Source organism: Ambystoma mexicanum, chromosome 14 (assembly GCF_040938575.1).
Source record: "Ambystoma mexicanum isolate Mex_15411 chromosome 14, UKY_AmexF1_1, whole genome shotgun sequence".
NCBI classification, from domain to species: Eukaryota; Metazoa; Chordata; class Amphibia; order Caudata; family Ambystomatidae; genus Ambystoma; species Ambystoma mexicanum.
The window spans coordinates 249,051,033-249,072,977 of record NC_090940.1 but is presented as its reverse complement, the minus strand read 5'-3'; positions in this window follow the sequence as shown (position 1 = coordinate 249,072,977).

Below are 21,945 nucleotides of genomic sequence, written 5' to 3'. Positions count from 1 at the left end.
CCCGATAAAAAATACAGAGTGACTAATTGTGAAGGCAGCTCAGTAAAACTTACCAAACCAAGTTTAATTAATCATTTCAAATTGTCATTAAAAACTCCTCAACATAAACAACTATATTACATGTCCCTGCTACAACTCTTTAAACCATGGAGAAAAGAAGAAGAGATACTAGATAACTATGGGGGTCATTCCGAGGTTGGCGGTAAGTATTGGTTTTTACCGGCATGGCGGAAAGAGCGAGTCCGATCTGGTACCACAACGCTATTTACAGGCTATTCCGACCTCGCGGGCACGAGCTTTCCGCCATGCCGGTAAATCCCCTAGCGGCATACCGCTAAAGGGCCCGTTAAACCCCTTAGCGGCATGAAGCGAGACGTTCTTTACAACACCGCCATCGAAGCTTGGCCGTCCGTAATTAGCGGTGACCGTAATTTACGGATACCGTAAACTACGGTCACCGCTAATTAACGGATACGGAAATTACGTCATCGCACAGGAGCGGGAAGGAGCGCGGCGGCCATCTTTAAAAACACAATCCATTGCCATCCTCTCCAGGCAGCACCCTTGGGACGAACCTGAACCTCGGAAAAGGCCTACACAACCGCCAGCTATGCCCAATGCCCCGAAAAAGTCAGCGGACCACCTCCGCAAGCAGCACTTCAGCCCCGAGGAGATGCAGGCTATGGTGGGCCACCTGGAGGAGCACGCAGACATAGTGTTCAGCAGCGACATGCGCAGAGAGGCAGTGGTCCGGAAGAAAAACATATGGGCAGAACTTGCTGAAAGGGTGAGCGCAGTAGGCACCACCCCCTGCACTCCCAGGGACTGCCCCAAGCGGTGGGACGACTTGCGGTTGAGGGTGCGGAGCATCCTCACAGCCAACCGCAGCCAGGCACTGCTGACTGGAGGTGGACCAAGTTCACCAATGAAACTAGCGCCATGGGAGGAGACCTGCGCTGCATTGATTGGCACAGAATCAATCGAGGGCGTCGGTGAAATGGAGTGTGGGGCTCCATCGTCTGCTGATGGAGGTGAGTGTCCAAAGTCAACACCGCCAATGGCAAATACATGTTTAATACACTTCCAAGCCCCGTCCAATGCACCTTGTCATACTGCCTTCCACCGATTCTGATAATGGCAAGACAACTGCCACCAAGGGACAAGTGCTACCACATAATGCCCACCAACCACAGTGCAGTAACTAGCACATCCCAATAAGCACACTGTGCAGCAGGCTTGGCAGTGTGCGAGTCAGACTGCACATGACCAGGCCAGGATTAGTGACTCCCACACCTGCGTACATATCCGACACATCCGTAGAAACCAGTGATGTAGTAACGGCCAGAATGCCACCAATCCAAAATGACTGAAATGTGAATGCTGCCATTAATGACATTAGCGTCTCACACAACCACTCATGTTGTACCTTTATTCTACACCCACAGGCAGTGAGCATGAGGGCGATGAGCCTGAGAGAAGCCATCCCACCACATCCAGTGCCAAAAGGCAGGGACCACCGCGTACCGGCCAGGAAGGACAAAACCACCACAGCTCCTCCAAGGCCTATTGAGGTTGCACCACCCCCATCCCTCACTGCATCAGCGCCTGCAACAATCACCACACCAAGGTCAGAGGAGTCCAGCATCTCTGGGGAGGTGGCAGCCACGGCCCCTCTGCAAATCCTGGACAGCCCCTCGTCCATCTATGGGGCGTCAGAGGAGGACTCCTACCCCACTCTATACACCCCCGAGCAATGCAATGTCGCCCAGGTGTCGTGCATGAACTCTGGGGAGCGTGACACACCAGTCCGAAGTGCAGGTGGTGATGCACCGGGAGACGCAGATCCCGTGCCCAGTACCCCATTCGAGGCCCTGTCAGGGCATATCGACCCAATCCCCAGCCGGGATGATACACCATCCCAGGAAGCACTACGTGCAGGACAACTCACTGCCCTCATCACTGACTTCAATGAGGAAAACCGCCAGGGCAGGTTGGAGTTACTTGAGGAGCTCAGACAAATGCGTCAGGTGTTCACGGAAAGCACCAACCGTGTGTGTGAGGCACTTGGATGCATTGCAGACGCCCTTGTGGCAACACGTCCCATTCCTGCGACTCAGCAGGAGGACACCCCCACAACCAGTCCCCCCACCCCGGCAAGCCCAGCGCGCCGCTTGCTGCGTTCTCAGCGGCGCAGGAACATGCCCTACCCGGGCACCGGGAGCATGGATCAATAGACAATGCTGCCACATGTGGCCTCAATGTGCCACACGGGACTACTGCTGCGGAGTTGGGGCGGAGGGGGGTGAGGGTGTGTATGGGAGTTGGGGTGAGGGGGGTGAGGGTGTGTATGGGAGTTGGGGGGAGGGGGGTGAGGGTGTGTATGGGAGTTGGGGGGAGGGAGGTGAGGGTGTGTATGGGAGTTGGGGGGAGGGGGTGAGGGTGTGTATGGGAGTTGGGGGAGGGGGGTGAGGGTGGAGGTTTTGTTGTACACGTGTGAACCTACTAATCCAATACACCGGTTGTGCATAAATAATATCAGAGTGGACATTGATCAATGTGCATGTGTCTTTTAATGACTGACAGTGCATGGTGTACATGTATCCCCACAACCAGTGCCCGATGCCCTGTCATCCTGACACCCTCAGCTGACTTGAGTGTCAGAAATATTGTCCAATCAATGATTGCCACACGGCACATCCCTCCTGTGCATCTGCACTGTGATGCTGTCCTGCCAATTCTTCATCCACCCCCTCATCATCATCTGGTGGTAGCAGTCCCAGGTCAGGGGGCAGTGGCACGTTCCGACGGATGCACATATTGTGCAGCCTTACACATGCCATGGTGATCCTGTCCACCTTCTCGTGGCTGTTGATGAGTGCTCCACCCGAACGGCTGTGGCAACAAAATGGTGCCTTCAACAGGCCAAATGTCTGCTCTATGGCCACCCGTGTACGGGTATGGGCTCGATTGTAGTCCTCCTCATGCCTGTTCTGTGGGTTGCGGATAGGGGCTATGAGCCACGGCTTCAAAGGGTAGCCACCATCACCTGCATGGAAGGGGAATGAAGGTAAGTGTTTGTACATTGATGGTGGCAAACTGTAGCAGTCTTGCATGGCAGCTGGTGATTCCTGGCCATACACACATGTCCCTGGTTGCATCAACCCCATTACTAGCCCGGCTATGTGTCCTGTGCCATGGAATGATGGAGGGGTAGCTTCTTCAAGATGGCTTATGGTGTGCACTCACATCTTGTTGCACGTGCACCGTATATGCGTGCAGCAGTGTTGGCCTAAATTCATTTATGTGTTGGGTTCTGTGAGATTTGGTGGCAGGGGGTGTTGACTGTAGTCAGTAGCATACTTGTCTTACTGCACTGATCAGTACCATGTTGACTTGCACCAGTACTATGGGTGTGCGGAACCAGTGACACGCTGCTGTATCCCTGTTGGGCTCACTTCTATGCACTCCCAGGGACGTCTGTCTTGTGTGGTGGGATGCAGGAGGCTGCGAGTGCATGGTGCATATGCATATGCAGTGCATGGTGCAGGATGCCCTTACTGTGTGTGAGGTCCGCCGATGAGTGGTGATTGTGTTGTAGTATTGGGCCAGGTTACCTTTCGGACGAGTAGTGTTGTATTTTCTACATTCTAGCATCGCTGTGAGGTTAGGCAGTCATGTGCCATATCGATTGCCTTGGGGCACTGTGTTCTATGGGGTGCACATCGTGCACCAGCGTCAACATTCCCACATAGGTGTAGTATGCACCCCCCCTTTCCCACCAAGTTGGGGTGTGCATCCACCCTACTCATGGTCCCAATGCGCTGCCATGGCCCAATCAGGTGACTCACCAAGCAGCCAGGCACATTGTCCAGCATGTTGCTCCATATAGCGTGGTAGCATGGAGTTCAGCAGGACCAGGGGGTCATGTGTTGATCGGGGGTATCGGGCACAGCAATGTGTGATGGCTTTACTGGCATTTCATACCATCTGGACGCCAATGGAGTGGTATTGCTTGCGGTTGCGATACGCCACCTCCATTGCATGTGGAAAGACCAATTCCACGTGGGTGCAGTCGAGGGCACCTATGCAATTTAGCATGCCTGCCAGTGCATGGTAGGCAATTTATGTATCCAATATCTCCTGGGATGTCCGTGGTAGGGATATGTAGTCCCTTGTGTGTTTGATGAGGGCATCCAGCACTTGGTTGAGTATATGTGAAAATATGGCCTGTGGTATGCCATGCATGTGCCCCACTGTATGCTGCTACGTACCTGTGGCAAGGAAGTGGAGAACAGACACTACCCTGAGTAGAGGGGGGATTGCAGTGTGGATTTCTATGAGGCTCACTATGTCGTCATGTGTCAGGTCCACTATGGTGGTGATGGTGTCCCGGTCAAGGCGGTACAGGGTGTGGATCTGCTCTGGTGTGAGGTTGAAGGGGAAGGCTCTGATGCGAGGGATTGGGGGCTGCCGGCGTGGTAATGGTGGCTGCACTGGTAGGGCATGCTGGGCCTGTCTCACCCTCCTTCTCCTCCTGTGTATCCTCTGTGGTGGGGGCTGTGGTTGTTGTTGTTGATGTTGTTGTCGTTGCTGCCTTGCAAGCAGGGCCTCCAGCTCCAGTAATCGTGCTACAATTGGTATCATCTTGGTGTGGGAGGGGGTGTGGTGAGTGGGTGTGCTCCTTTTCTGCTGTGCCAGACTCCATTGCCTCCACCTGTGCTGGTTGAGTGCACCTGTGCCTCTTGGAAACACTGCTCAGGGTTCTTAACACCTTCTCGGCGATGCCGGTATTTACTCCATGCCGGTAAGGTACTTTGCGGCCTTGCAGAGGCCGTTTTTTCCATGTCCGCATGACTTGGGATCAGCTCCGGTTTACGCCATGCCGCTAATTTCGGCATGGGGTGTCGTGCGCGCGCCACGAGACCGCTATTTACGGCCTCGTACTTTACGGCGCCGTAAATAACGGTCTAGAGGGTCAGAATGGCCCGTAAAGGTAAATCCCTTACCGGCATCATTTTTCCCTTACCGCCCAACTCGGAATGACCCCCAATGACTCCTATGAAGATGTTTTCAAAGCAAATGAAAGCACTATAACCGATGTAAACTTTACAGAGTACAAAACAATATTGCACAATGAACAGCAACACGAAGAAGAACTCCAGGCCCAAATAGATAAGGATACTTCTGACAGTAGTCAACCTTCTGTAACAGGAAGGCAAGAACCACTGGGACAGCACTAATAGAAAATGAGGCTGAATTAGCTATGACAGAAGTAGAAAACACCAATGGCCTCATTACTAGGTAGGCGGTAAGGGATTAATGGCACCAGTGCCGGTAATCCCTTACCGCCCTACTACGAGTTCCCTTTGCGGGTCCTCCCTTAACACCTGGTATTTCCAGGCGTTAAGGACGTGACCCGCAAAGGGACTCTGGAGCTAATAACGGTACCACAATTTGCAGTACCGTGATTAGCGCCTTCCCCATTCCCATTGAGCCCTATGGGGGCTCAAATGGGAATGGGGAAGGGCCCTGGTGAATGGGGAATCACCGGTCCCGCCAACCTTGGAATGGGCCGGCAATAGCTCCATTCACCAGGGCGGAGTCAGTAAGGTTTTAGAGGCAGCCATGGCACTAATAGCGCCATGGTTACCTCCAACCTCGTAATGAGGCCCCATGTGTCACTATGAAGATACAGAAGACTAAACTGTACTACAATCAAAACTGAACAATGAGCAGCATAGCATTTTTCAAGAAGTAACAAAAGAAATTGCACATAGTGTACAACATGAAAATAAAGAATGTACCTGCCAAAATTACAAACCTATAATACTATACGTCGGGGGTGAAGCTGGTTCAGGCAAAACATTCTTAATCAAATCATCAGCAAGTTCCTTCAACAATTGACAAACACAAACTGTCAGCTGTTGTAACTGCCCCCAAAGGTTTAGCTGCCTACAACATAGGCGGTGTCACTTTACACTGATTACTACTCCTGCCGGTAGAGCACCAAAACAAAATAGAATATTACAAACTTTCTACAGAAGCTGCAATGGAACTACGCAGAGTGTTAAAACAAATGAAAATGCTACTAATAGATGAAGTGAGCATGATCTCCAACCTAATGTTGGCTTTGATTCACCTCAGATTACAAGAAGTACTTAAAACAAACTACGAAGAGCTCTTTGGAGGAAAACACATTATTGTTTTCGAAGATCTTCTTCAATTGACACCAGTGAAAGGTGAACCTATTTTTAAAACCTTAGGACACAAACTCTGCCGTAAAACTGTTGGCAACATAGGAAATGTCAACCTTTGGCAACATTTCCAATACAGAGAATTAACAAAAAACATGCAACAGTCCGCAGACCTCACCTACGCCAACATTTTAAAAAGTATTAGAGTTGGTGTACTATCTCAAAAAGCACAAGCAGTATTAAAAACTCGGCACAACCATGCACTTTATGGCTATAACTCATGTGCCACTGATGTTATGGAACTATTAGCACACAAAAAAGTCAATTGTATGTCCTTGATGCCAACTCTTGCAAGCTGTTCCAAATTCAATGAAACAATGCTGAAAAAAGAAATGCAACCAATAATTGAAATTTCCGCAACAGACAAACTGGACGTACATGGTATGACTCTACCCATGTGTCAACAAGCAACAACAAGACTAAATACCTTAGAAAATTCAATCTCCAACACAGCTGGTTTGGAGAAAATATTAAAATTATCTTTAAACTGTAGAGTAATACTTAAACGTAGAGCAAGGACTAGTTAATGGAGCACTGGGTACAGTTGTTGGCGTTCAAACATATCCATGTGACAACAACATTCAGTTTGTCAATATTCTCTTTGACAAAATTTCAGAAGTAAAAAGGATCGGGCACTCAACAGCTCTTTTCCTTCTTTTCAAAGACATGTATGTACGCAGAGAACAATTTTCTCTAACTCTAGCATATGCAGTCACCATTCACAAATCACAAGGTCATACCTTAGATACAGCATTGATAGATATTGGGAACACAGTCTTTAAAGAAGGCATGAGCTACGTAGCACTAACATGCTTACGTACACTTGACAGTCTATTTCTAATCAACTTTGATGCAGGTAAAGTAAACGCTGATATTCCTTGTATTTTAGAATGCAATAGACTACATTCACTATACACCCCCATCTAAAAACAAATCCTGTTCCAGAAAAAGCTAAATGTTGTAAAAGAAAACTAGTTCAAACAGAAATGCAACAGGATCTCACTGCAAATCCTCCAAAGAGAGTAAAAGAAACTAATACTTCATCAATTACCACAACCAAAGAAGAACCTATTACTCAAAGTAACTCAGGTACTTCTTCAAAGAAGCAACACACACTCCGAATAAATGACTTGGACACAGAACTATCTGGTCCATTCAAATTTTCAAATATAACTGGTGTAAGTTGCTATGCAAATGTAGCAATGAATATTCTATTTCAAATGCCACCAATTGTTGACAACATTTACTTACACAGTACAGACCAATTGTGTTTGCAAATGTTAGTCCTTCATAGAAACGCAATCAACAATCCTGACAACACCTACAGTGTCCATCGAATAAGACAAGAATTGGACTACTGTGCTGGAATGGTGAAATTCACTATAAACTCACAAGAAGATCCACAATAATTTCTAATGTACTTGCTACAAGTACTGGAAAACAAAAACATACCTATAAATGAAATCTTCCAGATTTCATACATGTGGAAACATACATGCACTCTGTGCAACAATATGCAAAACGAACAAATCTCTATGAACGTTTTGTGTATGTATCCATACCTAAATGTGAATCCGTTCCATTTCAGCAACTTGTACAAAATGCAAACCATGGCAGATTATGTACTACCTGCAATTCAGATAATCGCTCTACCTTACTAATACAAACACATAGTAAATACGTAATATTAATGCTTCTACGTTACAATGCAGATACCAAAAACAACTGCAAGCTGACTGGATTCACACATGGTCAAGTATCGCTAGGTAAGAAAACATTCACAACAATAGGTATAATCTACCACGCAGGAGCCACAACCAATGCAGGTCACTACACTGCATATATAAAAAAGAATTGTGGATGGTTTGAATGTAACAGTACACTGGTTTGTAATCTACTAAATATGAGGTTTGAAATTAATCAACAATGTCTATTATTCAATGTTATAAGTCCTTACAAACTACCGACACTAACATGATCTTTTCTTTTATCACAGAAATTGACTAAGAATATATGTGCTCCAGTTACCAAACCAAACAATAAGTATATTATAATAGAATATTATAATAAGTACAACTCATAAATACTGCTCCATAACTCAACCATTGAAACAAACATGTAACCGTACACCACAATGCAAAATGTTTACTTCCATGGATATGTTATACTGCAGTGCTTGTTACCAAACTCTACAATCTTAATGGCATGATGTACCCAAAACTTCACATTCGAGCTATACAAATCAAACAGTACATAAACTGTAGATTTGCAAATATTTCATACATATTCAATTCTATGGGTGTGATCTATGGGTGTGATCTATGGGTGTGATATGCTGCGGTGGTTGTGGCCAGGGCCTAGAGTTTGGGTGCATGGCCTACGGCCTACGGTACGGCCTTCGGCCATGCACCCAAGACTCTAGGCCATGGCCACAACCACCGCAGCATATCACACCCATAGATCACATCCATGGAATCAAACATTTTAACCATACAGTATGGGCATTTTTATGTCCGCGGGCACCTAACACGTTCTAAGAACAGTTTTATTTTGCTTGCGTACAGCACGGACAGATATATTGTGTCCTTAGGACACCTCCATTTTGATTGCTTAAGGACTTCCCGGACACCGCGCCTGTTCTTAGAACAGTTTCAACTTGCCTGCGGACACTGCGGTCAGGAAATAGTGTCCATAGGACACCTTCATTTTGGTTAATAGCGGACAACCCGGACACTGCGCCTGTTCTTAGAACAGTTTCAACTTGCATGCGGACACTAGGGACAGGAATAGTGTCCTTAGGACACCCCCATTTTGGGTAAGTACGGACATCCCGGACACCAGGGCCGTTCCTAGAAAAGTTTTAACTTGCCTGCGGACAGTACGGACAGGAATAGTGTCCTTAGGACACCCCTGTTTTCCCAATTACGGACATCCCGGACACTGCGCATGTTCTTAGAACAGTTTCAACTTGCATGTGGACACTATGGACAGGAATAGTGTCCTTAGGACACCCCCATTTACGGTAAGTATGGACATCCCGGACACCAGGCCCGCTCTTAGAACAGTTTCAACTTGCTTGCGGACAATACGAACAAGCACAAGCACAAACAACCCCCCGTTTGCCCAATTACGGACATCCCGGACACAGCGGCTGTCCGCGGACATGATGAACACAACAGGGGTGCCTGCTAGCTAAATAAATACAGCATTTGACCCATCTCTTACTCCCCTACCCTCCCCAAACGCTCTTACACATCAACACACTTGCCAAAGTTGCATCTCCCCACCATTTGTCACCGTGCTGTCCGCGGATCCAAGATGGCGGGCGTTTCCAAAAAATCTGATGCACTCCACGCCCTTCACCATCCAATCAGCAGACACATTGCATGTCCGCGGAAATTATGCAAGCCGATTGGCCAATAAGGACACTGTGACCTACTTTTTGGTTGTTTTAAAAAAATACTGCTGGACAGATTTTCACCTAATTTACAAAAGCACGCGTTCGGGACCAAGCCGCTGCTCCTGCTGCAAATTTTGTGAAAATCCATCTAGCGGTTTGGGCTGTAGGCGTGAGCAAAGTTTTTTCCCCATTCACTCTATGGGGAAAAAAAGTTTTGGCACCCCCCCTATAGCTTTGCCCCCCCTGGACCAAACCTCACCAAACTTTGCAAAGAAAAATTCAGAGTGGGCCATATAATTTTTTGCAAAGTTTGGTGTGGATTCGTCGAGCGGGAGCGAAGTTATAAGCCACCCAAAAAGTGCTCTTCCTATGGGATAGAAACTTAACCATAACCAAAATTTAAATAGTTTTTATTGTGGGTTTCATACATATAGAAAAAACAACATCAACAATGGGAGTATGTCATTCAAACAGTTGAAAATAGCCCCTTATCTCCCGCTCCCCCTGAAGCACTCCCCTAATATTGACTACATTTCATGCTTCCCCCCTTGAAACCCCCCGCCCTCCATGGTATTACATTTTTCAACACAGCCCAAACAAACATGATAACTTTCGGTTGTGGTCCGGTAGAGGATTTTATTACCAACATTTAAACAATGTCTTTGGCCACCTTATGAGAGGTATTCCCCCATTTGGGATGTCTACACGCTGGGATAGTCTCTTCCAGGTGTGGGACTGAACACATTCACCCTATACATCTCTCCATCTGGCCATTCCTATACTTTCCTTTTATACTTAACATCACTTCCCTTAGTTATCCAGGTTTCGTGCAATAAATTCATCCCGCATCAGCTCATATGGTGCTTCCTTTCCATGAAGCACCACAGTTATCCTTTCCATGATGCATATGTTCATTGCAACATTACTCCTCTCTTTCTTCCCTGTGACCTTTTTACATTTCATGCTTAGGCAGGCTTGTGCTGCGAACAGCAGGGGTGCTGCCACTCTTGTCAACCTCCTAAGTTCTCCCTCCACTTCCTCCATCCCAAATAGCATCAGAATCAGTGTCTTAACATGATGAATCCCATCTAGGTCTTTGACCCAACCCAGTACTTCGTCCCAAAACACTTTTATGCAAGGACATTCCCACCACTTGTGCCAGTAGTCAGCTCTTTCCCCACACAACCGCCAACACATAGGACTAGCTGCCTGGAACATCTTCGATAGCCTGGCCAGGTCATATTGTGATCTATGAAGAAGCTTGATGCCGGGCAGTTTGTATTTTCTAGAGATCGATACCCTTCAGGCATCCCTACACAACCTCATCCAGAGCCCTGGGTCGATTTCCCTCTCCATATCCTGTTCCCACCTTCAGCTCAGGTTCTCTGTGGACCCTTTCGCTGCGATCACCAGACCACTGTACATAGTCGAGATCAAGCCCTTTGTTTCCCTTTGTTTGTTGAGGATCTTTTCAAATGGAGTGAGATCACTCTGTATCCTCTCTTTCCATTTTTTTTCTCGTAAGGGCTCCTTTCAATTGAAAGTACGAAAAGACTAAGAGGGTACCTATGCCCAGTTCCCCCTCTAGGTCTGTGATCGTAATGAAGGAACTCGCTTTCTAAAGTTGGCCCACTCTCTCCAGACCTGCCTAAAAGCATGCTTGGAATTTCTCAAGGTTTGGGATCACCTCCCGGACCCCGGGTGCCCAGATGTGACTCAAGGGGGACAGCCACGTTGTAACTCCTTGCATATCCATGCTGTCCAGCCAGATCTCCCAAATTTTTCCCAGGATCTGGTTGTCCCTAATCTGACGTGGAAGATTACCTCTCATTACCCACAGACACTCAGCCCCCTTACCAACTTAAAAACTTGTTAGCAACACCCCCTTTACACATTTGAATATCACAGTATTCACATTATACTTCAGGTGTTCACAACAGGTGATGCATTTAACTTCCTGGCGATGTGGAAGTGTTGTCTATGTGGTCCTTCGTGGTCGAGGTTTGTTTTCCACTACTGTTGCTGAGGAGGAGCCAGTGGACCGTGCAGACTACTGCTGCTACTTAGTATCCATTCCGGTGCAGAGCATGCGCTGTGTGGAAGTGGTGTCTAAGTGGTCCTTCGTGGTCACTCGGGGGCAGGAGAGGCAGGAGACCTCTCCTTTGATTGCAGCCTATCGAAAGAAGGGACCTCTATAGGATATTTGATCCCTCCATACTCCAGTCAGCAGAGTAACTTGCTTATGGACTACTGACTGAAGCGTGGGCAGAACTGTTCAGCGAGTGCGCAGGCAGCTTCTCGTCCGTAATTTGAATAAAAACTGTTTTAAAACTGTTTTAAAACACACACATATCATTCGAGAGGGAGACTGTTGGGGTACCCCCCTTTGATCCCTCTCATTATTAACACTGAGGCACATCAACTGTACCTGTTTACTGCCAGCCGTCTGGAACTTCTGAAAAGTGTTCAGTCCTTAAAGCCATCAACTCGAGTGGGAGGCTGCAGGGGGAGGACCATCTGACTCCGCTTGAGGTTATCATTGAGATACTTTCCAAGAATATGCCCGCTGTTTTTTCTTTGGATTTTTTCTGGGGCAAAGTGGGATTAGTGTTCTCAGCAAAATTTGAGTGGGAGATTGCTGGGCACCGTCCGGCTGTTTCCCCTTTTGAAGTGACTACAGAGTCTCTAATTGTAGCATTGTCATGAGGCCAATGCTGCCCACTACTTCAAGGCCACTCACTCATTTCGTGGACAGTAAGCTATTCTCATCTGTAACCATCAGGTTTGAGAACGCGACACTCAGGCGTAAGTGGAGCACCATATTACCAGTCGTATTGATGGCTCAAGAGATGGAATGAAGCTACTAAGCACACTAATGCAAGAGGACATGAGATCATCAGAGTGGACTGGCTTGTTTGTTGATTCCTCAGTGGTAATGGCCCACCCGGTATCACAGGGTGAGGAGAGCATAGCTGGGGCAAGCCAGCATCAACACACACAAACCAAAGTTGACACACTGCCGGTACACCTTACACCAGCGAGAGCCCTGGGGATCAACCATGTACAACCTGCAATAATGCATGCCCGGAAACGAGGTCTAAAATATACAGTCACTACAAAAAAAATCCAAAACAAAATTGATGAACAATTTGGAAAAATAAGGGTAAAGATGAGATCAATCAGGAAAATTGATCCCCTTCCAGAGGCTCCCCAGGTCTCCAGGGGTTAGATGAAAGTGATTGCATAGAATTAAGAGGCTCCACCTCTGGGGAGGATTCTCACAATGAAAGAGAGGCCCCAGATAATCAAGCTCTTTTTTTTTTCTTTTTTTTTAATTTGTATTTTTGTTGGCAGAGGCATATAGCGAACACATAAATCTGAATGGGCAGTAAATTCACATCACACACGTATCAAATCAGCTGTAACACAACAATAATAGAATAAAAGGTAAAAAGTAGTGGCGTCACAGTACATGAAGATGGTGCAAAGAATCAATGCAGGGTTTGGGAGTACTCCTCCCCTGAGGAGATTTCGTCTAGGCCATGGAGGTAACTGTTGAAGGCAGTCCAAATGTTCTTGGGGCGAGACCAGGTAAGTAGGTTTAGCCATTTCTGGAATGAGGGGGGAGAGGGGTTCTTCCAGTTCTGTAGACTAAATTGTTTAGCCACAATACAGCCCACGTTCAAAAATGTGGACATACATTTAGACCCATCCGTTTGCGACATCCCAAACAGAACTCCCATGAGGTCTGGGTCTACAGGAGTGTCGCAGATCTCAGTTAGTGTCTCCAGGATCTTGCCCCAGAAGTCCGTAAGCATCGGGCACCCCCAGAACATGTGTAAGTGACAGGCGTCTTCCGCATCACAGCGAGGGCAAAGTTGTGAGTTGGTTCAAGCCAACCTGGAGATCTTATGTGGAGTATAGAACAGCCTGTTAAGCAATTTGTATTGTATGGTGCAATAGCGAAAATGAAGGGAAACTCTGCTAGTGTGTGAACACATCTTCCCCCACAGATGATCCGTGAGTTCCAGTTCCACTTCAGTCTCCCAGTCGTCCCGGGCCCTAGAGGGTTGGGGTGGGGTACCCAGTAGCAATATCTTGTACAGTGAAGAAATCACACCACGGGCGCCACGTGCGTTGGCAATGTAAGCAATCCCGGTGGACTACAGGGTTTGCTTGGGGAAGTCAGGCCAGGCGGCGCGAAAGGAGGCACAGAGTCTATAATATTGCAGAAGTTCTAGAGATGAACCAGAGTGGCCAGGTCTCCAAGTCTGTGGCGTAATGAATTGCCCATCTGGGTAAAAGTCTATTAGGGCGCGGTACCCCAGAGTCTCCCAATGATGCGCCAGGGCCAAGTCATGTGTAGGTTCCAGCCTGGGGAATCGCCAGGCGGGGAGCCACTTATAGTACGGGTGATGGTCGGCACCAGACTTAAATATTCGCCCCCAGGCGTGTAAAGTGGTATGAACCGGATCAGTAGGGATCAATAGGGGAATCTGGCTCGTATTGCCGGTGCAGTATTAGTGACATAACATTGATGCTCGCAGCCGCCAGAGCTTCCAATTTAACATGGGGGCGAAGGGGAGGGCCAGGGTACCAATAAGAGGCAAATTGTGCCTGAGCTGCAATCCAGTACCGCATCATGTCAGGGGCAGTGAACCCCCCCTTTATCATACGGAGGTGTCATGTCGCATCATTTTTTCCGTACCACCCCAGAGTTCCCTAAGAACTGCGCACAAGCTTTGTGCAGTCCTGCAAAGTATTTTTTCCTGGGCCAAATGGGGACATTACAAAATATGTACAGTAGCTTGGGGAGTAATATCATCTTGACAAGTGAGAGTCTGCCGGCCAGTGATAGTGGAAGGGAGCGCCATCGCTCCATTTTGGCTTTGTTGAGCTGCCGCCAAGTAGTTGTCAGCTAGTAGTGTTTCTTTGGTCAGGATTACCTGGACCCCTAAGTACTTAACCCCGTCAGGTGACCAACGCAGCGGGTATTCAGTAGCAGGTTGTGGAGTGGACCTGGTGAGGGGGAAGAGCTTGGATTTAGTATAATGTATGGTGAATCCAGAGTATGTGCCTATACGAGTGATGTCCCGTAGTATTGGATCGAGATGATTGGTAGGATCTCTAACGAACAGTAGTACGTCATCAGCATAGAGTGAGATGATTTCAGGGACATCTTTCAGCCGTATCGCCTTGTGTGAGTGGCGTTCCCTAACATGGTCCGCCATTGGCTCTATCGCTAGGGCGAAAAGAATCGGGGAGAACGGGCAACCCTGGTGGGTGCCTCTGAAGAGAGGGATGGGGCCAGACATCTGGGAGTTGACTCGAACTCTGGCAAATGGTGAGGTGTAAAGTAATTTAATATATCCATTCATGTTAGGTCCGATGCCCATGGTTTCCAGCACCAACCACATATATTTCCAGGACACCATGTCAAACGTCTTCTGGGCATCGAGCGTGACTGCTACCGCATTGGCGCCTTGGTCAATTCGGGACATAACATTGAGGAGTCTTGTAATATTGTGGGATGTGGATCTCCCGGGTACAAACCCTGATTGATCATCGTGTACCATATATGTCATGACTGGAAGAAAGCGGTTGGCAATTACTTTAGCAAAGATTTTGGTGTCTAGGTTCATCAGCGAGAGGGGTCTATACGACCCACATTCATCGCTGGGTTTGCCGGGTTTGAGTAGTATAGTGATGGCCACCTTGCACAAGGTGGGAGGGAGAGTTCCCAACCGGAGTGCCTCGTCCCATACCTCAAATAATTTAGGGGCCAGCAGGGCAACATGCTCTTGATAAAATTCAGCCGTAAACTCGTCGGGGCCCGGTGCTTTGCCCTTAGGGAGACTGGATATGGCCTCGACGATTTCATCCAACAAAATTAGAGAGTCCAATTAGTCCCTGGTTGCGGGGGAGACACAGGTCGTGGGTATTTGCTCAAGGAGGTTTCTCATATGAGATTCATTATGTTCAGGAGGTTGGCAGTATAAATCCCTGTAGAAGTCTGTGAATACATCTAATATCTGTTGGTCGGACCATTGCATTACCCCCTGTTTATCCTTAACACCAGCTATCTCGGCCTGGCCCCACTCTCCCCTTGTCAGAGCGGCTAGTGTTTTGCCGGGTCTATCACCTTCTCCATACTTCTGGGCTGCTTGAGGGCGGGTAAAGTACTGGACCTCCCTTGTGGCCAGTTCATTAAATAACTTCAATTCTTCGCTAATCTGGGAGAGGACCGCAGGGTCAACTGATGCCAGGTGCACCCGCTCCAGGTCGTGTAGCCTAGCTTCCGTGTGGCTGAGGGCTGCTCTGATAGTTTTAAGGGCTCCCGCCTCCCTAGAAATGGCCATGCCTCTGATAAAGGCCTTGAAGGCGTCCCATCGGATTCCCATAGTGGTGGATTGGGGTGTATTGTTTTCAAAGTAGGATTGGATGTCAGCAAGGATGTCTGCCCTGAATACAATATCCTGAAGGACAGCCGACTTAAACCGCCACGTGTTGATGGTAGGCGAGGGGACACCCAGGGCCAGAGAGAGCAGGACCGGAGTATGATCCGACAGCGTGCGGGCAAGTATACATGTGTCCACCACTCTACCAAGCATTCCACTTGACAATAGGAACATGTCTATTCTAGAGGAACTGTCATGAACTGAGGAGTAGTAGGTATATTCTTGTGCCTGTGGGTGCAGTGTCCTCCATACATCACGAATACCGAGGGTTGTGCAGTGAGCCAGTAGTCTACGTGATGCACCAGACAGCAGTCATGGGGCTGTGCCAGTCCTGTCCAGGGCAATGTCTATGATGAAATTCATACCCCCCCGAATGATCTGTAAGCCCACATAGCCCAGCAGGATGGACGCCACGAGATCTATAAAAACGGGCGAGTCTACATTAGGGCCGTAGTTATTCACCAGGAGGTACTCCCTATTGGTTATCGTACAATGCAGTATGACATATCTCCCCTCCACGTCAACGTAACTTCTGTGTAGTACGAACTTGAGTGACTTGTGAATCATCGTCAGGACCCCCCTGGCCCACCTAGAGTATAAAGTAAAATATCTATTGGGGCCCCAAGATGGTGCCATACACTTCGTGAGAGGGCCCATAACTTGTGTCTCCTGCAATAATAGTATTTTGCATCCATGTCTGTTGGCGTAGGCCATGACTTTACGGGCTTTAGTGTAGTTGCTCAGGCCCCGAATGTTCCAGGACATTACCATGGTAGACATTCTAGGGGTCTAAGGAACATCCCAGCACTGTCGCCGTGTAACATATTCACCGTGTGAGCCACCACTATGCCTGTGCCCTGATGCAGTGTAGTACGCAAAACTGCCTCTGCTGTTTCCAATAACAATTCCCAACTCATAGCCTCCCCCCACCCGCACCACCCCATCCTTGTGGGTAATGTGCCCGACCACCCCGCTTCCTATAAAATCATAATCCCCAGTAACCGTGGGTCAGCGGTGGATCCCCAACATGGGTCCAGTTCGCTAGTGGCCCAACCGGGCCAGAACCCAACACCAATGTAACAAACATAACCATTGCAATCGCAGTGGGGTGCGCTGCTGCCGTGAGGTAGAACTAGGACAGACAAGGATAGCATAGAGTATCAAGCGGTATAACAAACATTGGAACGCATAATAATCAAATTGTCCCACACCAGGCAATTCGGACCGAAGGCAGAGTGCCCACCTTCCGGGTGGCATGGGCTCCAGAGAGTGGGGACAATTGAGCAAATGCGGGGTGCGACGTGGGTGGCTAAGGGCAGACCTGTGGGGACCGGGAAGGGACCGTAGGCAGCCCCGCAAGGGGCATTCGACAGGTGTGATTGTTTCGGATAGAAAATGTGTATGCGCGATTAAGACAGTGGAGTGTTGTTACCATCAGCACATTAAAGAACAAGCAATGATGATTAGGCTACATGATCACTGACTGAGATGGGTTCAGTCATTGGCGGCAAGGTCTTCATTCACATTGTGGAGTGGTATCTGGGACTCTGAAGGTTATCTTGAGCCGGGCCGGAAAAGAGATTGCATAGGGGACATTATGTTCTCATAGTAGTTTCTTGACTCGTAGGAACTGACATCTCTCCTGTTGTACCCCAACAGAAAAGTTGGGAAATATACGAATGGTATGTGAGTCAAGGCGCAGGTCCCCTTTGTCGCGAGCCAGGCAGAGGATGAGATCCCTAGCCCTGTAATTGAGGATCCTGGCAATTATAGGCATGGGGAAGTTCCCAGGCTTAGGGCGTGGTGATAAGACCCGGTGAGCTTGCTCGAACTTAAAGTGTGGTGACAGGACAGGGTCGCCCAGGAGGTCTTTAAGAAGAGTCTCAACAGCCAGTTCCATACGCCCCTTGAGGGCGTTCTCCAGAACCCAGACAATACGAAGATTGTTCCTGCGTGAGCGGGATTCAAGATCGTCACATTTTGCCTTTACAGCTTTCATATCTCGGGTCAAGGTGGCCACCATGTCCTGCAGCGAGTGTAAACTGTCTTCGTTATCCCCAGTATGATTTTTGGCCTCCATGATTCTGGTTCCTGCCTGGTCAACACGCGATTTGAGGGATGCCACATTAGCTTTAATGTCGTCAAGCTTTTCATGGAAGGATGCAAAATGCTTGGCCATAGACTCCATCATCGCGGTAAGATCAGGGGCAAGTGCACTGCAGGAGGGTTCGTGACCAGGGTCCCCCAGAGCGGGTGCCGCAGGCTCGGCCTCTGTGCGTGGGGTGGCTTTTGCAAAATTGTCCATGGTGCCCACCTTATTGGCCCCTCTAGATCTATTAGGCATTACAGTTTCAATTGGGGGGGCCCGCCAGCACGGAGCCTGAGCTGTGCAGGGCATAGGTGTGCAGTGCCAAGTTCAGCGCCCAATGGAGGAGCCCAGAGTAGGAGACAGCCCAGAACTTGCTATCAAAGTCAATTGGCAGTGGAGTTACAAAGGGGGTTTCAGTGGGGCAGCTGCGCCAAGGTGCTGGTGGGTGGTTGGCGATGTGGCCCTCAGCATTGGGTGTATCCAGACAATGGAGGGTTGTTTTATGAGGCAGCCGGGGCGATGGTTGGGCGCCCGACAGCCCAGCACTACAGTGGTGAAGAGATGGTGTCGCTATGGAGCCCCCAGCGAGCGAAATGGGACATGTACAGCCTCCACATGGGTCAGGGGAACCTAAGGCTCTATGCCACCAGGCTATGGGCAGGGGGGCTGCGTGAAGGCCACTGGATGAGTTGGTCGTGGCCAAGTGAGGCCACGATGTGGAAACGGTGAGGTCAGTAGGTCGTGCAGATCTCCAGCATAGGGGATGCCAGGGCCATGAAGAGTTACATTGTCGCTCTGCCAGGGGGGTGAAAGGTGTAGTGACAGGCGTGCGGTGACCGCCAGGAAAACAAGTCAGTGTTAAGGAAGCAGTTTTGTTGTGGGCCCTCTAGGTGACAGCGAAAACACAGTTAGGATCCACAGTCTTGCAGTCTCCATCTTTTTCCCCCGCCCCCCTGCTCATGCCCTGTGTCTCCCTCCTGTTCCCCCCACCCCCCGCTCATGCCCCGTGTCTGCCCTGTTCCCCCCACCCTCCGCTCATGCCCGTGTCTCCCTCGTGTTGCCCCTACCCCTCGCTAATGCCCCTCATGCCTCGTGTCTCCCCTGTCCCCCCCCACCCCCCGCTCATGCCCTGTGTCTCCCTCTTCTTCCCACCACCCCCTGCTCATGCCCCGTGTCTCCCTCCTGTCCCCCCTAACCCCCGGTCATGCCCCGTGTCTGCCCTGTTCCTCCCACCCCCTGCTCATGCCCTGTGTCTCCCTCGTGTTGCCCCCACCCCCTGCTCATGCCCCGTGTATCCCTCCTGCCCCCCACCCCCTGCTCATGCCCCTTGTCTACCTCTTGTTCCCCCCACCCCCCACTCATGCCCCGTGTCTGCCTCTTGTTCCCCCCACCCCCCGCTAATGCCCCGTGTATGCCCTGTTCCCCCCCCACCCCCTCATGCCCCGTGTCTACCTCTTTTTCCCCCACCCCCCACTCATGCCCCGTGTCTGTCCTGTTCCCCCCACCCCCCGCTCATGCCCCGTGTCTCCCTCATGTTGCCCCCACCCCCGCTCATGCCCTGTGTCTCCTCTGTTCCCCCCACCCCCTCTCATGCCCTGTGTCTCCCTTTTCCCCCCACCCCCTGCTCATGCCCCGTGTCTCCCTCCTGTCCCCCCCCGCTCATGCCCCATGTCTGCCCTGTTCCCCCCATCCCCCGCTCATGCTCCATGTCTCCCTCATGTTGCCCCCACCCCTCGTTCATGCCCTGTGTCTCCTCTGTTCCCCCCACCCCCCGCTCATGCCCTGTGTCTCCTCTGTTCCCCCCACCCCCCGCTCATGCCCCGTGTCTCCCTCTTTTCCCCCCACCCCCTGCTCATGCCCTGTGTCTCCCTCCTGTCCCCCCAACCCCTCTCATGCCCCGTGTCTGCCCTGTTCCCCCCACCCTGTTCATGCTCCGTGTCTCCCTCGTGTTGCCCCCACCCCCCGTTCATGCCCTGTGTCTCCTCTGTTCCCCCCCACCCCCCACTCATGCCCTGTGTCTCCTCTGTTACCCCCGCCCCCGCTCATGCGCCATGTCTACCTCTTGTTCCCCCCACCCCCGCTCATGCCCCGTGTCTGCCCTGTTCCCCCTACCCCCGTTCATGCCCCGTGTCTGCCCTGTTCCCCCTACCCCCCGCTCATGCCCCGTGTCTCCCCTGTTCCCCCCACCCCCTGCTCATGCCCTGTGTCTCCTCTGTTCCCCCCCACCCCCTGCTCATGCCCTGTGTGTGCCCTGTTCCCCCACCCCCTGCTCATGCCCCGTCCTTCCCTCGTGTTTCCCCCACCCCCGCACATGCCCTGTGTCTCCCCTGTTCCCCCCACTCATGCCTCGTGTCTCCCTCGTGTTACCCCCCAATCCCCGCTCATGCCCTGTGTCTCCCACCTGTTCCCCCCACTCATGCCCTGTGACTCCCTCGTGTTACCCCCCCACCCCCCACAGGCGTCCCGGTTTGGGAAGAAAAATCTTTTTATTTTACCACCCTGGGTTCCCACTTTGAGGACCTAAGATGCTAGTGGTCTTCATCTATTGAAAAGGATGTTATTGTGACGTTGCACTAATAAAAACCTATGAAATTCAGTTAAAAAAAATGTGTTACAGGGACGTTATGGTTAAGTTGCACTAATAAAAACCTATGAAATTCAATGAAAAAACTTTGTTATAGCTTGCCTTAGTTCAAGGCCTTGACAGGCGTGCCACCATGTTAGAAATCGATCCATTGTATGCATGCTAGCACCCAATCTTACAATCTTACATCAAATAGGGGAGCCCCTTGCGGGCATGCATGGTTAGCGTCAATATAAGATAATGAAAAAACAAGGGTCCATGCTGCAAACAACGCAATTTGTTCCACAAAATACAATTATTTTAGATAGATTGTGCAAAAAATCAAAGAGTATCTCTAATATTTAAAAACTTAAGTTTTATATGTAGTAGAAAAATACATGTTTCTATTTTACACACATAATTGAGACAAATAATTAGCATGCAAAACAGGTGAACACTTACAAATAGTGACAATGAAAAAGGGTTAAAGATGTACATGTAATATGTTCATTATTTATAAACCATGTTATTAAGTACTGAAGGGTATTAGTAATGCTACCCTTAATTGTGCATGATAGATAAATATTCATGCATTTGATCTGCCTACGTGTGTGTCCAAAATCTCAGATTTCACAATGCCCTTTCTTTTCTGATGGGCATTTGAACATGTGTCGGCGTGCCAGTAGTATGGCATCAGTACGCGCTGTCCTCAGGGCAGGAAAAACGACCCTACGGAGCAGACAAAGACTGATTCAAAATTGTGTTCTAGAGAGTTTTAAAACAAGAAATACTCTACAGGTTAATTTAGTAAACTGCCCACGGGTCATGAGTCATTAGTCCCGAAAGAGCACTTACCCTGTGCATCAGACAGGGGTGAATGGGATTCCAAAATGTTAGGGTTTTCACAGTAGGGGGCACTGAGTCTTCTATAGTCAGCCTGATGTCTCAATTGGTGATTGTTAAAAACAATTCTGTTGACAAAATTAATTTGTTTAACTTTATGATTAAACCTAACTGTACCCGTGCATGCATATGCATATGGCAGGTGTAATATGCATTCAGAAGAATTGCAGTGTTAAATGTGCCAGATTGTCAACGAAGATCCTGGTGAGCAATTCTTGCCAATTCACTATGTGCTGCAAATAATATCCCAATCACGGCAACAGATTTGAATGATGCAC